General features: G+C 42.8%; 1 long non-coding RNA gene across 1 annotated transcript in view; it reads right to left on the reverse strand.

The window, feature by feature from the left end:
• Positions 1-1001: 1001 nt before the first annotated feature.
• Positions 1002-23472, reverse strand: part of LOC115494806 (uncharacterized) — a 237415-nt gene continuing 214944 nt past the window's right edge. Inside the window, exon 11 of the long non-coding RNA XR_012055791.1 lies at positions 1002-1760. This is a non-coding gene — a long non-coding RNA (uncharacterized lncRNA). The remainder of the gene's footprint in view (positions 1761-23472) is intronic.

Consider the following 23472-nt stretch of genomic DNA (forward strand, 5'->3'; position numbering starts at 1 on the left):
TGAGGGCTCTTTTCTGGCAAAATGAAACCCCTTTGATGTTAAAAATTGTGTTAAGACATTCAACTTTTACCCCTACCCCATTTTTGGTAATTTAATCATCCATTGAAGCAGATCATTTCACTGAAGGGCTCCAGCCTGCTCAGTGCTCTGGGGATTTTTCTCACTTAACACTTTGTTCTAATTTATTGGTTCAGCACTGTTTTTCATGTCTCTGTGGATTTATAACCATAGTTCCCATTAACTCCAGCATGGCAGGTGGTATTGAACTTACCTGTGTGCTGTGTTCTAGCTGTTGTGTAAGAAAACTGTCAGGGTAATGCAGAATGGTGCAGTTCCCTCCCTCACTTGGAGTTACAAACCAACAGACACAGCATCAAAACCTGCTCTGAAGTGCACTAATCAGTGGCCCTCTTTTGAGAAGATGAGTCAAGATTTAGCCTAAATTTTGAGGATTTAGTCAAGATTTAATTCTTAAAGGTGTCAAAATCTGCTCCGAAGCACAGTGGTAATGGCCGCCTTTTGAGAAGATGACCAGGGGAGGATCAAGTCACAATTTAATTCTTAAAAGTGGTGCTGTTAGCCCCCCAGTTCTGACCTTTCAGCCATAATTCTGAAATCCCAGCTTGCCCCTGTGGCCGGGGTGGGTTCTCTCCTAGATGTGGTCCCCAGCAGGAGGGAGGGATGCTGAGGAGCCTGGTGGTGACCTCTCCTTCCCCGCCACAGCACCTCCCCAGTGATTTATGGGGTCTGATTTGCTGCTGTCACTTACCTCTGATATGTGAACAAGCTGGAATGAGCCTCGGGGAGAGGGTGGGAAGGAGACAGAGGGATGCTTGAAAAGAAGGTTTCATGCCTCCCCCTGCTCTGAGGGGCTGAAGGTGCAATCTGCCACTGGAGTTCTGTAATTTCTGCCTCACCTGGTCAAGGGGGAAGAAAAACTGCAAACTGATGACAGCCTTGAAACAAGCACTTGAGGAGTAGAAATCCTGAGGAAGGGGAAGGTATGAGGAAGGAGCAGTCGGAGTCTCAGGCAGAGTGGTGATTGCAGTGTTAAGGGAGCGCTTCATGATAGAAATAATGCAGGAGCCTTTCTTTTTAGACAAATTCACAACTAAACTGGAAAATAATTTATTTTCTTCTTCCTGGTAACTTGTAGTTTGCCGGCTCTGCACTTTGATGAGCCGTGTAAGCATTGTTCTATCAAGTTTCTGAGGAGAGGTGCTGCTCATTTCTCCATGGGATGCCCCAAGGATTCTTCACACATTCTTCTCCACATCTTTGTTCCTCTAAGTGTCAGCCTTGCCACCATCCCTTGCAGCATCCCAAAACCCTTCAGGTGTGTGTGCCACACCCCCAGGAAGGTGTGGAGAATCCAGCTGTTCCTCCTGTGCCTGTGGTGCAAAGTGTGGGTAGCCCTGGGCAGGTTAAATCAGTAGCTGCAGCAGGATATGAGGTTCTGGCATTTAATAAAGCCCCGTTGGAGCTGGATGTGTGGCTGTGCTTCATTAGTGAGGAGCCAAAGAGATGTGCTGAGTGATGTGCTATCTTTTTAATCATCTTAGTCCACATGAGACTTGGACAGAGCTATTTATTACCCATCCTGTTTTCATAACTGAGGTTTCCAGCTCAAGCTGAGGGACAGGAGATGCCAAACTTCTCTTGGTTTCTCCCTTTTCTTCAAACTTTGGCTTGGAATTGCTGCTTAATAACACTCAAAAATCAGTATTCCTCCTCAGAAATTTACACCATGCTGGCAGTTCCTGTAAAACAGATAAAATTATTCATTTTTCCTGGGAAAGGGTCTGGGAGGCGTGGAGCATGTTAAAATGAAGATCTTTGCTGTCTGTGTTGCAGACCAACACACAGTTTATTTTCTAATACTTTCTTGCAACTTAAGGGTTAGATTTTCTTTGCTTAATTTGCCTAAAATGTGTTGAAGTCTTTTTCATACTCAGTTCACAGTATGATTTCTGAGCTGAAACTTTTGAGGACTCCCATCACAAACTTTTGAGGAAATTTGTAAAGAAAATTATGAAGGTAAATGCCAGTGCCTTCACGAGCTTTATAGCATGTGGGGCCAATAATACAAATAATAAAATACACTTCAGTTTATCTACAGCTATTTGTGACTCAGGAAAGCTCTGGCAATTCCATGTGTGCAGGATTTGATGGAAAAACTGACACAACTGTGGTGACAGCAAACATCTCACTGTACTTGGGTGAACAAAATCTCATCTTACTGTGAGGCATTATCAGAGGTGCAGTTGTAAACAAGGGATCAAAGTGCACCCAGCACTCCCAGGCTGGGGAATAGGAAATGCCTGCTCTCTTCCATTTCAAATGAACTCCTCTAGACAAAAAGTTGCAATTATCCAGGCAGCTCTAAGGAGATGAGTGAGCAGCTACTTTAGAAGCATGTGGGTGTTAAGCATACACAGTTCAGGTGTTGCCTTCTGGCAGTTTTTGTGTGTTCTTTAATATTAATCTTTGTAATTTAATAGGCATAAATAGAGATCATAATTACCTTAAACAAAAATGCTTTTAAAGTTTCATCTGGCACATTATTTTGTGCTTTTTTTTTTTCTTTTCAAACTGCAAACCATCCAGGCAGGATGGGAAATACAATACTTGGTGTCTTATATTGGGTAGCAGTGTTTCCCTGCTGAGGTGATGGCCAAAACGTGGGGAACTTCCACAAAACTTGGTTATTTTGGTTATTTTAGGGATATCCAGAGTTCAGAGTGTTTGGGAACAATTTCTGACAGTCAGTAGCCATCTGTAGGTTTTTTATGGAGTGGTCCACTGGGATCCGGGGGAAATTAGGAGGTGTAGTGTGCCTTAAAGCCAGCTTGCTAATTCATAAATAGCCACCTGAGCAAATGGGAATGAGGGGAAATTTTTGCCTAAACCTGGGAGCAAAACATCTCTACTTCACCTGATTCTGACATGCCCAGGCTCCCTTTGGATAGACCAGCCTGTCTTGAGGGTACTTTCCAAGACAATTTAAGACCCAGCCTCTCTCTTGAGGGAGTTAGGGCTTTCATGTGCTCCTGAAATCCTTTATTTTTTTCCTCTGCTGCTGCTGTTTCTAACAGCTGAAGACTGAGGGGTGTGGAGAAAGCTCCAGGAGGTATCATAAACAGAACAAAGCACCCAAAATGGGGCCAAGTCCCTTCCTCCTTTCCTTTTCCTCCTGACTGATGGCAGCTCTTCAGAAGGAAAAACTTGCATCTAAATTGTCCCTTCCCACTTTTGGGATTTCCTTTTCACAGCTGGCCAAGGTTTGGGGTTTATTTTTCCTCTGTTGCACTCCATTTGCGAGGAGGGAAATGCATCACAAAGCCTGAGAGCCCAGGGCAGGGTTGGTACTTCCCCCTCTCACCTTCCTGCATCTCTGAACCTTCCCTCTCCCTTAGATGTTTGGGGAGCAGCTCAGGCCAAAAGGAAGAAAGGAGAAGCGTGGGTTTAATTTGGCTTATTGTTTATGGTAGATTGCCTAATTTTAGGTGAATGGCCATTTGTTATATTACCTGATCTGCATTTTGATATTGTAATTTGAATTAGGGGAGTCCTCCAGTGCCAAGATTAGCATCATAAAATGAAATAAAATAAATAAAAAAGGGTTAAAAAAACAACCAGGCAGTCCAATTAAAATTGTGGCTGTCTGGAGCCATGGAAAAATGTAGCATAAACAGAGCTGCAAGATTTGCAGGGTGGAGCTGGCACTGGCAGCAGAGTGCAGGTATATACCTGTCTCCCTTATTTGGCCCAAACAACTGCCAGTGTGCTCTTTTTTGGGGATCAGAGAACAAAAGTGAGGCAAACACTGCTGAGCTGCGGGAGAAGCCAGCTCCAAGAGGATAAGTACCTGTTCAAACATTCCCCCCTTTCCTTGGAACATCTCTCATCTAAAGGACTCTCAGCTCCCGTGCTTATCGGTTTATTGTCCTGCTCTCTGGCAATTAGGGATCCACTTCACCCCTTGCAAGCTCACATCACTGCTGAGCCAAACTGACAAGATAAACTCAGTGCTTAAAATTCCATTTCCAGTAATAGAAATGTACCCCATCCTGTCATTTTTTTACACTTTTTTTTTTGAAGTTATACAAAACACCACCATATTAGATTAAGCCTGGAAGGCACAAATTTAAAGGGTGAAACCTGTGTTTCTGAACAGAATGACAGCCTCTACTTTTCACACTGTAGAATTTTCTTTTGACTTTGGCACTCAGATTTCTTCTTTCTTTACAACTTTTCTTTTTTTTCTTTCCTTTGTCTGTTATTTTGTGTAATCAAGCCTTGAATTAGTAAATCACTTAAACACGCTATAAGCTTATACTGGAGTTCTCTTGAAATCAGTGAGTATTAGAGTTTTGTTCAAACGCTTCATTAAATCAAAATCTTTGTCCTTCAGTCTTATTTTGGAGGGATTTTGCACCGAGTTCAGTTCCTAGATTTCATTTCAGTACAGTTATGCCAAGTTTGCTCACTGGCAGTGATTTCTTCTGGGATACTTTTAGAAAACAAAAGTGAAAAGGAGCTGATCCTCAGAAAAGAAGAAATTCTATTGGCATTTGGATTCCTGGATGGCCACACTGGCTCAGCTGGACACAAAGCTGATTTATAATGTGGTGAAGCACCCCAGGCTCTGAACTGTGTCAAAAGCAGCTGCTGTGAGATGTCCTTCCTGTCCTGCTGGCAATAAGACAACCCTTAGCACAAAATTTGTGTGCTGATCCTTAACCAGCTTGCAGGGGTGTGTTTTGGTCCAAATATGCCAAACTTAGCAAAGAACTGGAGATCCTTTTTATATAGAGCATTGTTGGAGGCTGGTGGAGAGCATAAACTAAGGCTCAACCACTTCTTGATAAATGTGTAATCCAGCAGAATTTTGGCTCTGAGTGACAGAGCATCATCAAAGCTCAGCATTTGTCACTCCCTTTCCAAAATGCCTTCTTCGTGCTCCCCTTTATCACTTTTCTCTTAATTGCCCTGAAAAAAAATGAGTCCTTATAAAAGAAAGACATAATTCTTTCTTCTCATTTGAATTCCCTGTACAAACCAAGTCAGCAAACACACAAACTCTCCTAGAAAAAGTCTTTCATGTAGGTAACAGTGGACTTTTTTTTTCCTTTAAGAGGGCAGTCTGCCAGAGGGTGTCCAATATAAGCTTTTGTAGACAGCAGTTTTTCTACACAGAGCTGAGCTGACAGCTTTCCTCCTGGGATAATCACAATCTTCATTCTTCTGGGACAAAATTGCTTCTGACAATATAAAACCCAGGATATCTTTGATGTAAAATCTGACTCAAACACATGAATGGTGAGACTACAGAGCCATCCCATTCAAGAGAAAATATTAGTAGTGGAGGGGAGATCAGAGGTGCCAGCTGAATTAATCAAACTGGTAATATGTGAGGAAGTATCAGTCCATAAAGCTGCCTAATAAATCTGAGTGCACAGCGTTGGAAGGGAAGTGCCTCTGGACACTGAGCTGGGTGTCAGACTGGGGCAGGGTGCCCTGTGAGTGTAGTCCTGCCCTGTCTGGCTCTCTAGTGCTCGTTGTCACAGTGTAATGTGCAGTGCTTGGCTGTCCTCCCTCCCTCTTCCTTTCTTCTCCTTGTTTGGAATGGGGAGCTGCTGCCTCAAATCATAGGGGTGAACCTTGCAGGGTTGGCTCTGTTCCCTCGGGATAACAAAGGGATTGCTGGGCACCGTGTGCCCCTAAAAATCAGCCAAACTGAGTTTGGAAAGGTAATTATGGTATTTTTCCAGGAGGGACAGAACATCAAGATGAGCAGCCAATTTTCTGTAGAGAGATTTAAATAAAATTAACCAGTGCTACTGTGAGGCTTTTTCCTTAGTTTTTCCTAGATTTTAAAAAAGACAGAAGGTTTGTTGTTTTTTTGGTTTTTTTTCCCCAAAGCTCGGGATGTTTTGGGATAAACAAAGGTGCAGTTAAAAATACTAATTGTGGCACGTAACCCAGGAATATCAATATCCTGGTAAGCCTGGCTTTGAGCATCGTTTGCTTTTACAAGGCTGTGGAGGTTGAGCAAAGTATTGAAAACCAGAAAGGCAAAAGGAGATGTGTCTGCTCCTGGAGACTTTATGCAAGCAGAAGGATGGAGTTGGTGAGAGGGCAATGTTGAGTTTGCGGGACTCGTGTATCCAGGCGGGAAGCAGTGGGTCAGCAGGTGGCACTAGCGCCCCATCCATCCATCCATCCCTGCATCCATCTCCCGGCAGCACCGCTCCACAGCCCGCTGGGCTTGGCAAATACCCTGTTTGTTTTCCTTTTTGGCTCGTGTGTAGTGTCACCCAAACGCCAGACACTTTATCTGAGACCAAAACTCAAAACAATTGCTTCCAATCTGGGCTGTGTCCCTCCACCTGAAGTGAGGAACAGTACGGTCTACTCCTTTCTGTGCCCCTTACAGCAAGAATGCAAGATCTAACAGCCTGCCAGATCCTAAAAAAAAAAAAAAAAATTTTAGATTATTTTTCATCTTCTTTTGTTGTCACAATCACTTTTCCTAAGCGTTCCTGCAAGAGCCCTCTAGAAAGGGAATGGAGTTCAGCCTGGAGGGACCTTACCAATGTCTCGAAGAATCTGCAGGGAGGTGCCAAGGGATGGACCCCACTCTGCCCAGTGGTGCAGGGCAATAGGACAGGAGGCAGAGGAAGAAACAGATGTGCAGGATGTTCCACCTGAACACGAGGAAGAAGAACTTCCCCAAGCAGTGACCAAATGATGGAACAGATTGCCCAGAGAGGTTATGGAGTCTCCTTCCCCAAAGATACTCAAAAGCCACCTGGACGCAATCCTAAGGTGCTCCAGAGGCTCTGCATGGGCAGCAAGTTGGACTAGATGACCTCCTAATCAGATCAATCTGTGAGATGGAGGAAAAGCCTGCAGAATTAGCACAGACTGACCAGGCACACGCAGATTTCCCTATTCCTGCCAATATTTCTGTAGCAGGTCTCAAAGTCCTGCTGATTTCCCTGTGAATCCACTCCTCAAGCTCATTCAGCGCTGTGCTCACTTCTCTGCCCTTCTGCAGAGGCTCCCTGTTCTCTGCACTCACCGAGTACAAAGCAGGCCCTGTCTCTGTGCCTCAGCCCAGCAAGTAATTCCATCCCCATTCAGCAGAACACTTAGCCACATGCTTACCTTTAATTATGTGCTTAAACCAAAGATGTGTGAACTTGTGCTCTGGTCTCATGCTGGACAGCACAGAACTTAATGAGATGCTTAAAGTTAAATAAGTACTTGGTGATTTCCTGGATCAGGACCTACCTAAATAGAAGATTACCCCACCTGATATTTAAAATTAGATTATGTTTAATTTGGAAGTCAGGGCACTTCCTTGAAGTCACATCGATTTGCCATAAACAGTTCTTGGAGGCAATGCCCCTGGGGTCTAATCCAGGCCCCTTTCATCAGGCTCCTGCTGATGTCAGTGGATTTACATGAGGTCCTGGGTCCCAGCAGAGGGCAGGGAAGGAAGGAGACAGCTGGGATCACGCCCTGTCAATTTACCCTTTGGGTGACTCTGGTGAGAGCCCTGGATGAAGGCTCAGCAGCCTCTTTTCCCAGAGCTGGGTCAAGACTGGGGGGTGAGAGCCAGTCCCATCTCCCTTCTTTCACCCCCATAGCCCAAACAAAGTCATGGAGCCCAGAAGACAAATTAAAAGGTGCCCATTTTGCTCATGCAGATAAAGTGTGTGGGTCTGCTGTGTGATGCTTTTGCTGCTGGGATGAGGCAGGGCTGACTTGCTGCCCACAAACTTAAAAACAGGGTGGTGACTCCATCACCACACAGCTTTTGAAGAGCTTTTAGCTCTGTTTTCTTTAAAGAGGTGAAATGGATAAATCAACAAATAAACTCAATTAGAACAGGGTAATAAATTTGTACAGATTTATATGCCTCTGGATAGTAATATATCTTCTCACTTCTGTGGGGGAAAAAAGAAGGAAAAAATATGAGTTTGTTTTGGACATAAGTATCTGAACGGGATACTGGAACCATCTTAAAACACACTTCAGTGCAGCTAAGAGAGGAATTCACACATAATCCTGTGCCCAGATGTTAGGGTTTTCTTCTTCACACAAGACATCTATCATCAGAAAGGGGAAGCTGTCTCATTTAATTTGCATTCCAGGTTACTAAGGAATTCTGTAGTTTGTTGCAGTAAGCCTGGGCAGTGTTTTTTCTTAGCTACAGAAGCCAGAGGCAGATTGTATAATTTCCATTTCCTGATTATATGGCAATCATGAGTGAAAGGGCAAAGCTTGAGCTGTTTACTACGGGATATGGAGTTTAAAGGGCTGTTTACAAAAGTAGGGTTGTGAAGAGAGGGTTCCCTGGAACCAGCCTGCTTCCACCACCTGTCCTGATATTATCCTGAAGGATCTCTTCATTTAAATCTCCAGCTTGTCATATAACAAATTTAAACTTTGTAACTTTATTTTATTAGCATGAATTGTTGTATATGTTTGTGTGTGTATATATAGGTTTGCAGTGTGTTTTAGATTGTAGCTGGTACCTGGTGTAATTTGGTTCTTACCATCACCTTGCAGCTCTGATACATTAGAGTAGAGCAGAAGCTTTTCTCTGGGAATGTCTCGGGAATAAATCTCCCGGGATCTTTCTTGCAACAGATCTGGTGTGTCTCTGACATTTGTGGCAGTGCCAGCTACACAACACCCTTTTCTTGCCTTTTCCCCCCCATGGTCCATTCCTTAGCATTCCTGTCCTTTTTGAGCTTTGGGTCTCCTTTGCTCTATCCATTTCCAGGGATTTTGCATGGCTGGCAGCACCCAGGCTGGGGCACGGGGCCAAACAGCCCACAGCTCTGAAAATGTTTCATCCACGGGCTGGATCCAAACATCAGGGCTCAGGCCCACGGCCATAAAGAACAGGAGAGGGGAATTAAACCCCCTGTTCCTTTAGCTGACCAGGATATTGGGGATTTCGTAATCCGTGGGGCCAAACTACGTCTTGGCTGTTCCTTATCCCTGTGAGCAGCACAGAAGGACAAAGCTCAGATGGGATGAGCACATCCTGGGCTGTAAGGCAAGTGCAGATGTCCCCTCCTGAGAGGAGCTGCAGGCTGTTTGCCATGCTGCAGCAGCTCCAGGAGGGAGCAGAGGGTCCTGCTGTGCTTGGCATCCCCCAGCAGAGCCAGGCAGTGCTGCTCTCCTGTGCTCCCTGTGTTGCTGACTGGATCTGTGAGCTTGGCTTTTGGGGTGCAGCGCGGGGGGCTGCTGGAGGTGAGCTTAATGGGGCAGCCCAGCAGCAGGGCTGTCCCACCAGGTGTGGCAGTGGGAAGAGACACTGTCACAGAGCTTGCCCAAGTCAGTCCTGGCTGCCCACAGCCCTGCTCCCACTGTTGGTGATGCTCCTGTGCTGCTGCTGGCACCTTCTCTCCCTTCCCCTCCTGGGTTTTCCATTGTGACTCCTGTGCTGTGTATAGAAGAAGGTTCTGTTTCTTGTTCTTTTGCAATACAAGTAGCACTCGGTTTAAATTTAATTTTCTTCTTTTCAACAAGCATTTTTTGACACTGCCTTCTTTGCCCTTCAGCTGTTTTAAATGTTTATTTCTCATTTTGCACATGTTTGACAAAGACAGCACTTACACAATTCCTCTCTGAATAATTCCCTTTCTCCCTAGAGCCAATAAAATGAAGAGATTATAAAATGAGACACTGCACTCCTGTGTTAGGCAGTGAGGTTGCCCATCTTGTTTCTCTGTTCTGCGAGGCAGAGCTGGGATATAAAACCTTGAAACCCATGTGCTTCTCCAGCTCCTCTCAAATGCCACAATTTTTCCTGAGGTACAAACTCAGCTTTGGGGGGTTGGGAAGAAATTGAAGCACACAACCTGAGCTTTCATTTTAAACTCCCTAATCACCTTTCTTCCCGTTCTCTAGGGCTTGGAGTTGGGATTAAAAAGTATGTGCCCACCAAAACTGGGGGCACCTCCTGAGGTAGTCTCACTTTCCAGCACAACGAGGAGGGTGGGCATAAATGAGAATGATTCATCAATTGGATAAATTGTACCAAGGCTTTGTTGCTTTCTGACAGCACAAACTACTTTGCATGTGGGCAAACTGAGAAAAGTGTCACCTTCCAGTTTGTTATCTCATCCAAACAAGTCACTACTGACTAAATGACCAAGTATTTTCTTAATTTTCTGCTTTATTTCTATTTAATCCAGTGACTACATAAAGAAATTGGTCTGGATTTAAAAACCTGCTGTACAGTAAAAGGGGTTTTAACAGTGAAAATCTATGTCAGTATTTAGGGTAAGTATCTCAAGATTTGCTCTTAGCTTAACCCAAGATTTAAGCTGATCAGAAGGAGAAAATGGTACAGTAATAGAATGGTTTGTAAAATATTAAATTCACTCAAATTCTTTGTAGATTTGACAAATTTGTTCTGGTTTGCAACTTTAGCCTGAACCAATAGCTCACACTACAATAAACAACTACTGCTTCTTTCCTGTCTGCAATTTGAGTTGGATACATCCACCATTTGACTACTTTCATTTTTTTGGAGGGGAAAATCTCTTCACCAGCCGTGAATACTTGAAAATTGCAGCTGCCTTGTTTGCCATATTACAAATACAGGCTGAAGTCCTGCATTGGCAAAACTCTCCCAAATTTCACTAGGCCCAGGTTTTCCCTCATGGGATACTTTGGTTCTTCCACCATCTATCTGGCTAATTGCTATAATGAGATTTGCAAAGGGCGAGCTTGAAAGTCAGCTGTAAAATCCAAAGTGAGCTATTGCCTCAAATTCGCTTTCCATGAGCATTCTCACAGAGAAGGCTGGAGTGCTGAAATGTACAGGGAAAATGAACAAAACAGACCTGCAAACATCATTAAGTCCAAACTCAGTTTAGGGATCAAATTCCCTTGCAAAGAAAGATCTTTTTCTTTTAATATTATTTCAGCTCTGTGAATTTCATACCTCAAAACTGCCCGTGAAAAAAAGAAAAATTAAAAACAGAGAAATAGGAAAATGTATGGATGGTGTGACAGAGTTTGCCAGATGTTCCACACACATGAGAAAATGAGTTGTGAGCACTTCCCTCTCCAGATTTGCTGCTGGACAGAGATGGGCAGCACCCCTCGAGCTCTCCCTGTTTTCCTCCATGCATTGTTCTGCATCCATGGGCACTGCCCACCCTGCTCCTGGTTCCTTGGGGGGATTCTGGTGCCATGTCTGTAGCTGCATGGAATCCATTAGTGATGATTTTTGCAAACCAGAATAAACACACCTTGTGTTTTAGGGCAGATATTCAGGATACCATCTGCTTCTCTTTGCTTCAAAACACGTTAACATTGGCTACCTTCTCTTACCCCACTCTTTGCCCAATTTTTTTTCCAATGGGCACTGGGATTCCTCCTTCAAAATCTGTGAGAATGTTAAGAAATTAATGTAGGTAACGTGTGGCTGGGCTTCTGGTGACAATCTTCAGATGCTGAAAATAAAGAAGATCTGGAATAACATGCTAAGGAGAGCAAGCAGACAATGTTGCCACTTGGATCCCTGATAAATCAGTTGGACAAACCATGTGGTAGGAAACACTCTCACCCTGGCATGCCCTCAGGCTGTGAAAACATTTGATTGTCTGTATAAGTAAAATATTTCCTGATGCTGCAGCATTAACTTATTTTTTTATACCCAGACTTTCCTCTTCAAAACATATAAGGATATTAATGCCTCTAATGCCCATGCAATTCCAGTAATTAGGTTTTGGCCTATGTACAATTTAGGTAGACTTAGGTTTTAAAGTGCATCACAAATACCAGCTCAGACATTATTCCTAGTGAAAAGTAGAAAGTCTCTCTTTTGAAACTCCCCAGGTTTCTTCTTCACCTGCAAGAAGTGATGAGCTAGACAGAGACTTGCACAGAAATGTTGTCCAAAAACTCTTTGCCAACAAAGAATTTAATATGAAAATATTTTGCTATCTGTGCACAGCAGTTTTTTTCATTTCTGAAAGCAAACCATGCATTTGTGCAAGAATTTGCAGCTGAAAAAGAAGTTCTGTGTGAATTCAGCTCCCTCAGTCATTGTCAGAAAATGTTACAGTTGTGAAGCTATAGGATTTGTGACACTTGTAATTTTCTCTTGGCAGTTTTCTGAAGCTGTTTGTGGTAAACTGTCCTGAAACCATTGCTACTTTTAATTTTAATAAGGCTGGTGAGAAGCCATGTTTTCTTTGCATTTGCACACCAGCAGACCAGTTATGTTCCTCACATGGATTTTCCATCTGCCCTCAAAAGTTTTGGTAATGTTAGGTTATGGTTTTCATATTCCTCTTTTTTCTTTTCTTTTTTTTTTTTTTTACAAGCTGTTCTTCTGTGTAGGCATGGCAGGTGCAAGATGGTTATTCAATTGAAATTCTAGGATATATATATATTTTCTTAATTTTTGAGTTCTCCATCATTCTCTTTCCACTGCCTCACTGTAGCTCTGTAATTGATTTTCCTGTCAGGTCCATCTCTGCCTTGGACTTCCAGAAGTCACATTTGCTCCTGACTCTCTTATGCACAGCACCCCACATTGTCTTATCTGGCTGTAGGTGCTGGAGGAGCTCTGTGGTGCTTATTCAGGGGTGTAAGGAATTGTTTTTGCAGTCATGGCTTGGCAAAGAGCAAACAAGGAAAGGGGGTGCCCAAATCAGAATAAGTCTGCCAGGCTCATTTTCTCCTGGCTTTTAGTGCTGAATTTATTTTGTCAGCCTCTCGAGGAAGTGGGACATACAGATGTTTGATAGTTAGCTGGAAACAAATTCATTTACATTCCTGAGGCAAAAAGAATATCAAACAAAGTCTGCCTCACTTCTTACTTCTGTTGGCCAAACCTGGGTCTGATCAGGGAAGCCCTGTGATCCTGACAGAGCTGCCCAAGGCTTGATTTGAAGGTTGTAAGGAGAACCTGGATATTTAATTGGAATAAAATATCATAGCTCTGTGGCACTAAATGGCTCTGATTTTGAATAGACAGCAGAGCTGAGCAGGGGTTCCTGTGTTTACAGCAGGACACTTGCTGGGAATGCAGAGGAGGCTTCTGGGTGTCTGCTGGGTCTCTGCAAAACCCTCTGGGTTGTAGGTACAGCTGAGCTGCCATTTTATAACCTGAGTCCTGTGTCAGGCTATGAAAGTGGAGCTGGTTCCCAGGCAGAAATGGTCCTGAGGGAGGTAGGAAAGTGAAAAAGATGCTCCTAGAGGAAGGGGATATTGCTCAAGGTCAAGCTCCTTCAAAATGGTAGTGAAATGTTCAATCCCACTCATTCCTGCTCACAGTTCTAAAATAAAATATTTTATTGTTTACTTCCTAGGCAAGGGCCAAGTTATATGTTAAAATTGATAATGGTAAATCATAACATTAGGAAAAATATCCTGTTTCATACATACTTCTCTTTAGTGGCATATGATTAGGAGCCAAATAGGAAAAAAAAAATATCAGATTTCCTATCCCTTATCTGCAAAGGTCTTCATTCAGTTAAAATGGCCAACATTTCCATATGGACTCCAGTTGCTGAATGCATAATCGAAATAGAGATGTGGGGCATAAATAACCAGCGAGATCATTCTCTAAAATACAGACCATTAATATCTAAAATTGGTCGTGGGATAAACCCTGCAAAGAAAAAAGAAAAAAATATGTAGCATAGGAAGTTTCAAAAACCACATTAAACAGATTTAAGTAACAGGTTCTCCTAACACCTGTCAGCTAGTGATTTTCCAGATAGGTGATGTCTCAAGGGTTTCCATGGAGCAGAGAGAGCTCCCTGCTCCTGCGCCTTCTACAGGATGGTGGAGAATCCACCACATGCCAAAAAATAGAGAAATTGAGAGTCTGAGCTGTTGATGATTCTTTTCCTTTTTTATTGTTAAGGTTGGGCTAAATTGTGAGACAGTATTTTTTGTTTGAACTCGGATGTTTATTAGCTTTTATCTATATTATAGTCTCATAAGTTGTGAATTTTACAGTGTTTTATTCTAATAAGGTAAAAAAATGGAGACTTATTTCTCTCTATGAGGCTTTTTAAGGTTAAATTGTCCAATCAAGAAATACTTTAATTATTTTTACCTTTAACTTGATAATTAATTACTTGTGGCCCACACTGTGGATTTTTTTGTTTAATTACACAATACTACTTGAACTCATAAAAAAGGACTAGCTTCTGCTTTAAAACTTATATCTTGTTTTATATATATTACTATATTCTAAAATTTAAACTAAGTTTTCTACTATTTGATATTACACACTTCTATTCAAACTACACACTTATAATTTCAGTTTTATCATTCAATTTTGGACATTATCATTGTGGCGTCAGGTCAAATGAATTGTTCTCTTAGGGGGTTAGTGCCTGTCAGCACAGAAAGTCTAAAATTCTCAGTAACCAGGGTTCTAACACTGAGCCTGCACCTCTCTCCCAAAGCCTTGCTCGGAGAGCTCAGCAGCTTGAAACACACTGTTGGGAAATTCCGATGGAGTAGGGGCACAGAGGCTTTGTCAGGAATATCCTTTTGTGAAACCTAAATACTTTCCAAATTCAGACACTCTTGCCCTCAGAAGAGGACAGCTAAGCAAATTCAGCATTTTTAACCAGTAGGTCTTCCCAGCATTAGCCATGCAAACACAACTCCAGCTGGAATTAGAAGGATGTGTGGAGATGTGTTGATTTTATCAATATTTTATTCAAATCCCTTTTCAGTTAGAGAGCCCACCTATTGCCACGTTTTATCATTGCAGGTTTACTTCTGAATGGTGTAAAATCTTTTGATTTAAAGCTCTGTCATGATACTTCTAAGGCTATATTATCACAGATACATTATAGCTTTCCAGCAGAATTTCTACAGAACTTAAAAAGCAATAAACCAGATTTTGTCTCTCAGACCTGATGAATGGAAAATTTCATCCTTTCTTCTGTCCTTTTTAAAAACGAAATATCTCAGATTAACTTCATCCTTTCCCAGCTGTAAGCAAGGTTGGCTGTTTTCAGAAAAGTTATTTAATATTTTAGCTGCCATTTTTGCCATATTAAAGACTGATTATACTCCCTATGCTATCACTGATGCTTGAACTGTACCCATTACATGAAGCACTCAGGATCTGCAAAGAGCAGAAGCATTTCTTTAGAAATAAATGGAAAATGTAATATTTCTTAGTACTACAAGGTGATTTTCAAGTGACAAATTACTTCAGACAAGAGTGGTTATGCTGTAGAATAAAAGATATTTACTGTAGTGAGATAGAGTTGCTTTTCCAAGGTCAGTATTTTCCCTCATGCTCTAGACAGAACTTGAAGGAATCTTTGGTGCACACACTGTAATTTAAAATTTGGAAGAAGCATGTTTCTGCTGCTTGGTATGCAGGGTCTGCATGTTTGTGAAGCTGTTTCAGCAATACAAAGTGTTTGAGGTCCGTGTCAGGTTTGGTTTAGGTCCTTCAATCTTCATTTAAGGCACTCCTTAACACTCCATATTTTACGTTTCCTTGGCCTTATTAATTTACTAATTTGGTCACTCACTTGGACACCAAACCAATGCTTTTAAGGAGCCAGATGACACACATGATTGACAAGTGCCAAAAAGTAGATTTCTCACTGCTTTAAGGGCATACATATCTGTTGGAAGAAGGGATGTGTGCATCTTGGCTTTACAATGTCTTCTCCTGAGCAGATTTTGATCCATAAGGAGCAAACATTACTTCCTAACTGGCAGATCCATGCCGTGGCTATCTTTAAGAAATTACCTCTCCAGTCTGGCCAAAGAGGAAGGTCAGCTGGGCAGATGGAAAGCTGTGGGAGCCATGGATGAGAGGCCAAAAGATGCTTGTCCTTGCTGGATATACAAGCATCTCCTGGACAAACCTGGGGAACCTTCATTAATGGCAGACCAGGAAAGGCAGCTCTGTTTTGCTCCCAGAGAAGAAAGATTGAAAGGGGTATAACAAGCTGAATTCTGCCACATTCTAAGCAAGGCCTTCCTTCCCTGGTGAGTCATTAAGAGAACATGCAAAGACTGCATTTTCCTGGCTGAGATTAAGGGATCAGACTTCTCTGGACAGGCCATCACCCCGAGTCCATCTCACAAAACCACAAACCTGATCATGTCTGCCCAATGCTCAGTGCCATCTGTCCCTCCAGCAGTGAGAGCCCTCAGGTTGGGGACTGGCTTTGGTTGCAGAATAGTCTGGGACTTTTCCCTAAGAAAGCTCTCTCCCTGTTCCTCCCAGGCATGGTCTGTGCACTGTCAGTCCTGGTGCAATGACAGACCACAAAAGCTGCTCTGAGGCTTGAAGAAAGATTGTCCTCAAGAGAATTTATTGTCAGCTGAATCAGGGCACTGTGCACCACCTCCAGCTCCAGCAGGGACCAGGGGGCGTGTGTGACATCCACAAAGAAGCATATACACACATGCATGCATGTAAATATATTAGTTGTGGTTATTTAGCTACTAATGGGGTGATTAGCAAAGGACAATGCATTAAATGAATCCCTTCTGCAAGCACATTGTTTTACACAGAGTTACACCAGCAATAATTAGGGCCCTCATTCCTACCTCCCTGCTTCTTCTATATCTGATTAGGAAAAAAAAAAGAAATCCCCAGCCCAATTAAGCCTCCCAGCTGGGAGAAGTGTGAATTTTTGAGGCCACTCCTTTCTCTGGTTTGGCTGTCTCCTCATTAATTATTATAAACATATCAGTTACAGTAGTTTGTTTTGGAAGGTAAACAGAAATAAAACATTATGAAAAGCGATACAGTAGTGGAGACCACAACTATGCCCAACTCTGTCTGTGGATTCCCATAAATGTCAATATTTTCATTAGATGACTGGTGTTCCTACTGAAGTGGCCAGAGCTGTTCCAGTAATTCATTATTTTCTTTCCATTCCTTTGAATATGAGCTCCCTCCTGCTGTTTGAGCATCCAGTCCTATATGGTGGAGTGCTCACAGCATCTGAAACACCCTCACAATTGAGATCAGAAAACAAGTGAAATATTTCTCCCTGATCACAAGAAGCAGAGCTGGGGAAGAGCTTGTTTGTGCCACCTGGAAAGGAACCTTTGCACGAGCTCTGACTGATAGTGACACCTTAAATCCATCCAGATCCCACACATCCATCCCATCTGGCAGACAGTAGGTTTGCCTGTCTTGTGGGCATCCCAAATCCAGCAAGGCTCAGTGGGAAGCTGCTTCTGGAGTCCCAGGAGTGCTGCCTTCAGTTCCTCCAGGAAAGGTGCATCACCAAAATTTGTGGAACTCTGGAATTCCCACCAAACTTCTCTGGGTGACTTCCCAGCTTCAGCATTTTTTTAAATGAAATAAATAGTTTCACTTCCATCTATCTGTGGGCTTGGTATCTAAGGGTTACAAGGCAGAGCTTTCTTATGAATGTAAGAGTTTAAAAATACGTTCCCATGGTTAAGAAAATTTCACTCTGAAAAAAAAAAGAATTTTTTTTCCTTTTGAGCTGTAATTAATCAGTTATAAACTCAGGAGTTCCACTACCAGTTCAGTACAGTGTTAATAATTCCAGGAACTTGTAGACACAAGTAACACCCCCAAAAAAAGCATAACAGCCCAACTAAAATGTCCTTGGGATGGGGATAAAAGTCTAGGAAAAATCTGCTCATTTGTACAGGAACCGGGAAGCTTGAAAATCATTCTTGTAATGATACAGGAATGGAGCAAATAGTAGAGGAACTTTCTATTTATTAGGCCCAGTGTCATATGTGCATGCCATATCCCATCTTGGCTTGTCAGGAGATAGCTGGGTAGATAATCAGGTGGGTCATAGAAGAGTCTGACAGATCCTGCCCAGCATTCCCAAGTTTTGGCCGGAGCAAACAGTGCTGTCACGTCCCTCCTCATGCTCTGTCCTGCATTCTCAGAGTGTTTTTGCTGGAGTCCTTCAGTCAGCCATTCCCCTGGCTTCCCTGGGCCATCTCTGGCAGGGCAGATGTGAGCCTTCATCCTTGCCACATGTCCCAAATTCCCCCTTTTCTTTTGCCAGGGTTACAAGTTTCCCGAGCTCCTCAACAGCTCCTGACATTTGTTACAAATCCATTCCACTTCATATATTCACTCCAGTTTGTTTCCAAAGCTTTAAGCTGCCTGCCTCTGGGGAGCATCCAGGTTTCATATCCATATGTTCAGATGGAAATAACATTTGAGTTGAAGATTCATAGTTTGGTCTATGAGTTGCTGATTTGGCCTTTAAGACGTTGATTTTCAACAACTGAATCTCGTTTAAACTGGTAAGTGCAGCTGCTGCCCTGCCAATTTGTGACCTTATTTCCTTCTGGATGTCCCCACTGGCTTGCATGTTGCTGCCAAGGTATGTAAACTGACCTATAGGTATTCCCTTGCCCTCTAAAGTAATTCTTCAGCTGGGAGTTGCTGGGGCTTTCATTAGACTGACTTTAGAAAACTGATTATGAATCACATCTGCTTGTGATTAAAAACAATTTGTTGTGATTACAGGGGGGAAATGTTATTTTTGTGCCGTCTAGCTGCTGCCTCATTGCAGTTGGTTTTGGAGGTTTCTATCTGTTGGATACCTCTGTGTGCTCCCAGCTCTCCTCTATTTTCAGCATCATGGGATAGCACATAGTGTTTGCATATCAGGCTGAATTTGTCACTTCTCAGTACCCAATACAAATATTTTGGTGCCTTTTGTCCACAATACAGCCTTTAACCCACATCAATGGGGAAAAATACCAGATTCTAAGCAAGATCATACCTGTGACAGCAGAGGCACACAGAAAACCAGAAAAGACACAATACTCCAGAAACAAAATATTCACAAGCTCTTTTATTTTGTTTTTCTCCCATTGCAACATAAGCGAGGTTTGTTGAGTTTTAAATAAATATTTCACTAAAAAGGCTCTGGAAAGGGATTTACTTGCAGTGAAGGTAATTTCTGACTTTTCCTATATGCTCAGCTTGTGCAATAGAGTTTGTTTCCTGGGCAGACTTTTGATACAGAAAGTGTAGTAACTACATGGTGCTTCTAAAACACCATGATCTGACATAGTGCTGCAGCAGTAAGTGCAAGGGTTGCACTTAGAAAGGGATTATGCACCAAAAATTCATATGTGTGTACTTTTCTTTTATTTTCAGGTTGTCTTCTTGTCTATTTGCACAAAGAGATTAATAAGATCCCCAGGTTCATTATTATTCTGTTCTCACCAGCCTTGTTTCATATATTTTATTATGTTTCCAATTACTCATTCCCTTCACTAAATACATAAAATATTTTCCTTACTTGTCATCTTAATACAAACTTTCCCAGGAGTTTTATCACTTTTCTTGCTCTTTTCTAGCAATTTGCAGTTGCTATGTAACTGAGATAAGGCAATAAAAATCAGCCCATCTATTTAGAATACTTTTGCCTAGAAGCATAGATGTATGTATAGATGGATATATTATAGAATGAGATATAAAAGTTATAAATTCTACATGTAGGCTTTTAGTGTTGCAGTGGTACTCTGAGCCAGTAGCCTCGTATTAAAGACGGTAAATTGCGGTTTTGCTCAGTTCTTGAGGGAAAAAAAATGCAGTGGGGATGGCAGGTGCTGCTGGACACCCTTGGGTGCCCCTTGGGCTCCGCAGGGAGAGGACAGGGCTCCAGCCCGGCTCGGCTGATGGGGCAGTGACTCATTAAAACACGAGCGTGTGTTATGCGGTTGCCACGGGAACGAGATAATTGAAGTAATTGTTTTTGCAAATTCTCCCCTTGGTATTCAGCGTGTAAGGCTGCCTGTCGCTGGGCGAACAGAGCCATGTGGGTTGTAGCCAGCTTTTCTGGGAACCAAAAAATGCCTTTTCAGTATGGGCAAGGGTTTTGGGTTGGGGTTTTGGTTTTTGGCTTTTTTTTTTTTTTTTTTAATTTTCCATTTCACAGGACGCAATGCTTTTTTTTCCGAGCCAGTTTTTGCCCCTCTGAGACTCGTTGCAGATCCAGCAGCTGCAGATCTGGTTCTCTCCTTACATTTAAATAAACATTCCTGTCCTGACTGGCAAAGCCCTGTCTCTGGTTTCCTCGGTACCTGCATAGGCAGCGCTGCTAATGCTGCTGCCGAGCAGATGCTGATGCTATCAGCAAACCTGTTCCGAGAGAAAGCGCACTCAAAACCCCTCCTCCATCGATAAGAGCAAGCCTGCAGATGCTTCCAAAATGTCCAGATTGGCTGTCGGTAGCCGAGATAGCTTTGGCAAGCAGCTGGATCTCATTTCTGGGCACGTTTCTGCTCGTGTAGGGTTGGCAAAAGTTTGTTCTTCTGCACCAGGAGAGAAAGCAGCAGCTCCAGCCAGATCACAGCCCAGGCACAGATCAGGCAAATCCCTGTGCATCCCCCCTGCCCTGCACATCCCGCTCCTTCCAGAGCTCCACCTTCCCTGCAGACAGCACGGGGAAGCTTCTGCTTTCAGTAGAAATTCATGGATCTGTGCTCGGTATTTTGCTGGAAGTAGGAGTATTCATTTCACTCATGACCCGAGGCAAATTTAAATGTAGGCTTCCAGAAGTGTTAAAACAGTATAGACAGAGTTTAATGGGCCAGACTCCAAGCTCTATAAATTTAACTATTCCCATACACCCAGTGTAACTTACAAGTTGATTAAAACATGTGTGAATTGATTCCTGTAGACTGACACTTCACGGGTGGCTTTAGACTGAGAAATTATCTGGTTTTGCTTTATAAGGTGCCCTGTATCTCGTCCATATGGCTTGGAAGTTTTTTGGGAAAACCTCTGAGGCTCTTGGGCTGCTGGACTGGCTGGGCTGACAGCATGGCAGGGAGACAACAGACAGATTATCATGTTCCTTTTATTGCCTGAAGGTTGCAGAAAACACAAACAGTATGGTCATGGGCAAGAACAGCTCATCCCTGCTGCTTTGAGTGGAAAGTAGCCCCAGCCTTGGACTTGGACAAGTGCAGTCATTTCAGTAGTTTTGATGCTCCAGGATGAAGCATCCATCCCATAACTCCAGGATGGAGTATTTGGAGACATGGCTTCTCACTAGTGGTAGTACGCACATACTGATCACCCCAAGGAAATGCAAACCCTTCTGCCCCACATCAAAGCCACTCCTTCACCTCCAGAGGGAGAGCCCAGGCTTCAGGGGAGACTTGTGCTCATGCAAATTCTATAAGGATGTGCCTATGCACATGTGCTGAGGCAGGAGTGTGACCTCCTGTGAAGCTCTCGTGTCACTGTCTCCCACCCAAGAGCTGTGGAGGAGGATTATAGCCCTGCTGGCAAGACATCATGGAGCCAATCTCGACTGGGTTTGGGCCACCATTAGAAAAGCTTCATAAACTGATCCTGGGTCCCATGCCAGTAAAGATGTCAGTCAGAGCTACCACCTTCTCCCTATTTCCACTTGCCTCCTTCCTGCTCTGTTTAATAGCAGTTTCTAATGTTACATAGCTGATACACTCCTAGATAGAATGCCTATAAACTTGGTTTTGATAGCAGGAGAATAAGGAAGGGTGTCCAGTTTAAGGAGAAGTTTGTGCCTTTGATTATCCTTGCAGGAAGGCTATTTCCACCCCTCTCCATGCAAATACCCAGCTGAGAGACAACCTAATTTAAGTGCCGTGTTTCCAGCAGTGCCCAGAAAGCAGCCAATGCTGCCCTGATCTGTGGGGTTATAAGGTTTAGGATCAAACTCAGCCTGAAGCTGATGGTTTGGGATTTTATTAGAGAAATCATATTAATCTGGCTTTGTCATCCTGGCTGATCCAGATATCCATCTGGCTGATGGATAAACCAACTCTGCTGGTTGTTTTCAATCTTCCCTTGTGTTCTGCTATTTGTAGGGTGAGCAAGAATGAGAAAGACTGATGAAATGCAAAGGCTGTGATGAAAGGATGGTTTTGCAATGCGGTGTAATGATGCTGTATACAAAATTAGGCCAAAGCAGTGAAGTCAGTTTTGGGAAGGGAGTTGTAGTGATCTTTGGTATTCTATTTCCCTAAGAAGGAATATAAGGAGTGTGCTGGGGGCTTTATGATTGTTCAGTGAAATTCCAAGAAAGTGCATTCCTGGGATTTAGCTAGGGAACCGGAGGAGTGTGCGTTTGCCATTTGTAAATCGTGTTACTTAAATTCCCCATTAACACATATGACTCGCTATCTCTCTGGATAATCCAGCATGCTGGACTACTTCCAGATAACTCAAACCACAAGAGCCGAACGTTGCTTCAATTACTGAGACACTTGGAAGTGGAAGCCTAATTCCACACCCTTTCTGTATTGCAGGGGGTCTAGGTCTTAAATTCTGGCTTTTCTGTCTTGATTCTGAAAGGTGGTGAGATCCCTGCCCAGCTCCAATTCCAGCAGAAGTTCAGAGCCTGCCAATAACTGTTGTATCAAACATCAACTTGAGAAATATGGATGAACTGTGCATGCATTGTGGGGGAAAAAGGAGGTCATGGCACCCCTCACTTTGAAGGCTGAATCCCTGGTATCCATCGACTTATATCTTCCACCTCCACCACTTTGCTGTTTCTGTTTCCAGAAATTCTACTCTTTTTATTCTGTCTCAATAACCTCTGGAGATAACATCATAATTTTATGGAGTCTACCCAAGAGGCACAAAGGCAGCTACAAGCCAACCTCCATGCTTAAAGTGACCCAAGAAGAAAATCTCCATTGAAGTGATTTGGAACCAAAAGTCCATTTTGATTATTCTCTTTTTTTCCCCCTAGGACCTAATGGAAAAAACATTCAAGCTCTCTTCAGGGCCGTATGGTTTTAGGTTAGTCTGTTAATCTTTATTATCTAAATTAATGGAATTTTTGTATTACATACATGTTTATATATTATAATCCTTGCCAGTGCTGGAGGTAATGGGTGTTGCCACTACGATATTTTGCATTCTTTGATATTTACGTTATTTTTAACAGATTGGCCAAAATTCCAAACAAGTGCATAGTCACACTGTTTGCAAACCCAGCTTTGGAATTTCTACCTCTTCAGCCAGGTGAAAAATCGAAAAGGTGACAGTGAGCAGGATCAATTTATCTGCAGGCACTGAGGTCAGGGGTTCTTCCTGTTGCATCCAGCTTGCTGCTCCTGCTTGCACAGTGGATAAAAACTGGAGAGCACAATACTGGTGCATGTATCATTACTGGTCCAGATGAGTGCATTAGATTTCATTTCTGAGGTAACATGGTGCTTTTTTCTCTAATTCTTGTCAAATACAGATGGGGATTTTGTATTTTCTGCTGTGCCCTGCCTCGAGGCAAGGGTTCCTCAGGGAAAACGCAACTGAACCTCAGATGTTTTCTTTCCTTTACATGGAAAAGGATTTTGCTTTGAATGAACCCCCAAAGCATCACAGATCCTTATTTTTACTTCGTACACTTCAGCCTGAGAAATATAACAGAGCTCTGTGTGTCTAAAGAACAAGATTTCTCCTAGACT

Source organism: Taeniopygia guttata, chromosome 4 (genome assembly GCF_048771995.1).
Source record: "Taeniopygia guttata chromosome 4, bTaeGut7.mat, whole genome shotgun sequence".
NCBI classification, from domain to species: domain Eukaryota; kingdom Metazoa; phylum Chordata; class Aves; order Passeriformes; family Estrildidae; genus Taeniopygia; species Taeniopygia guttata.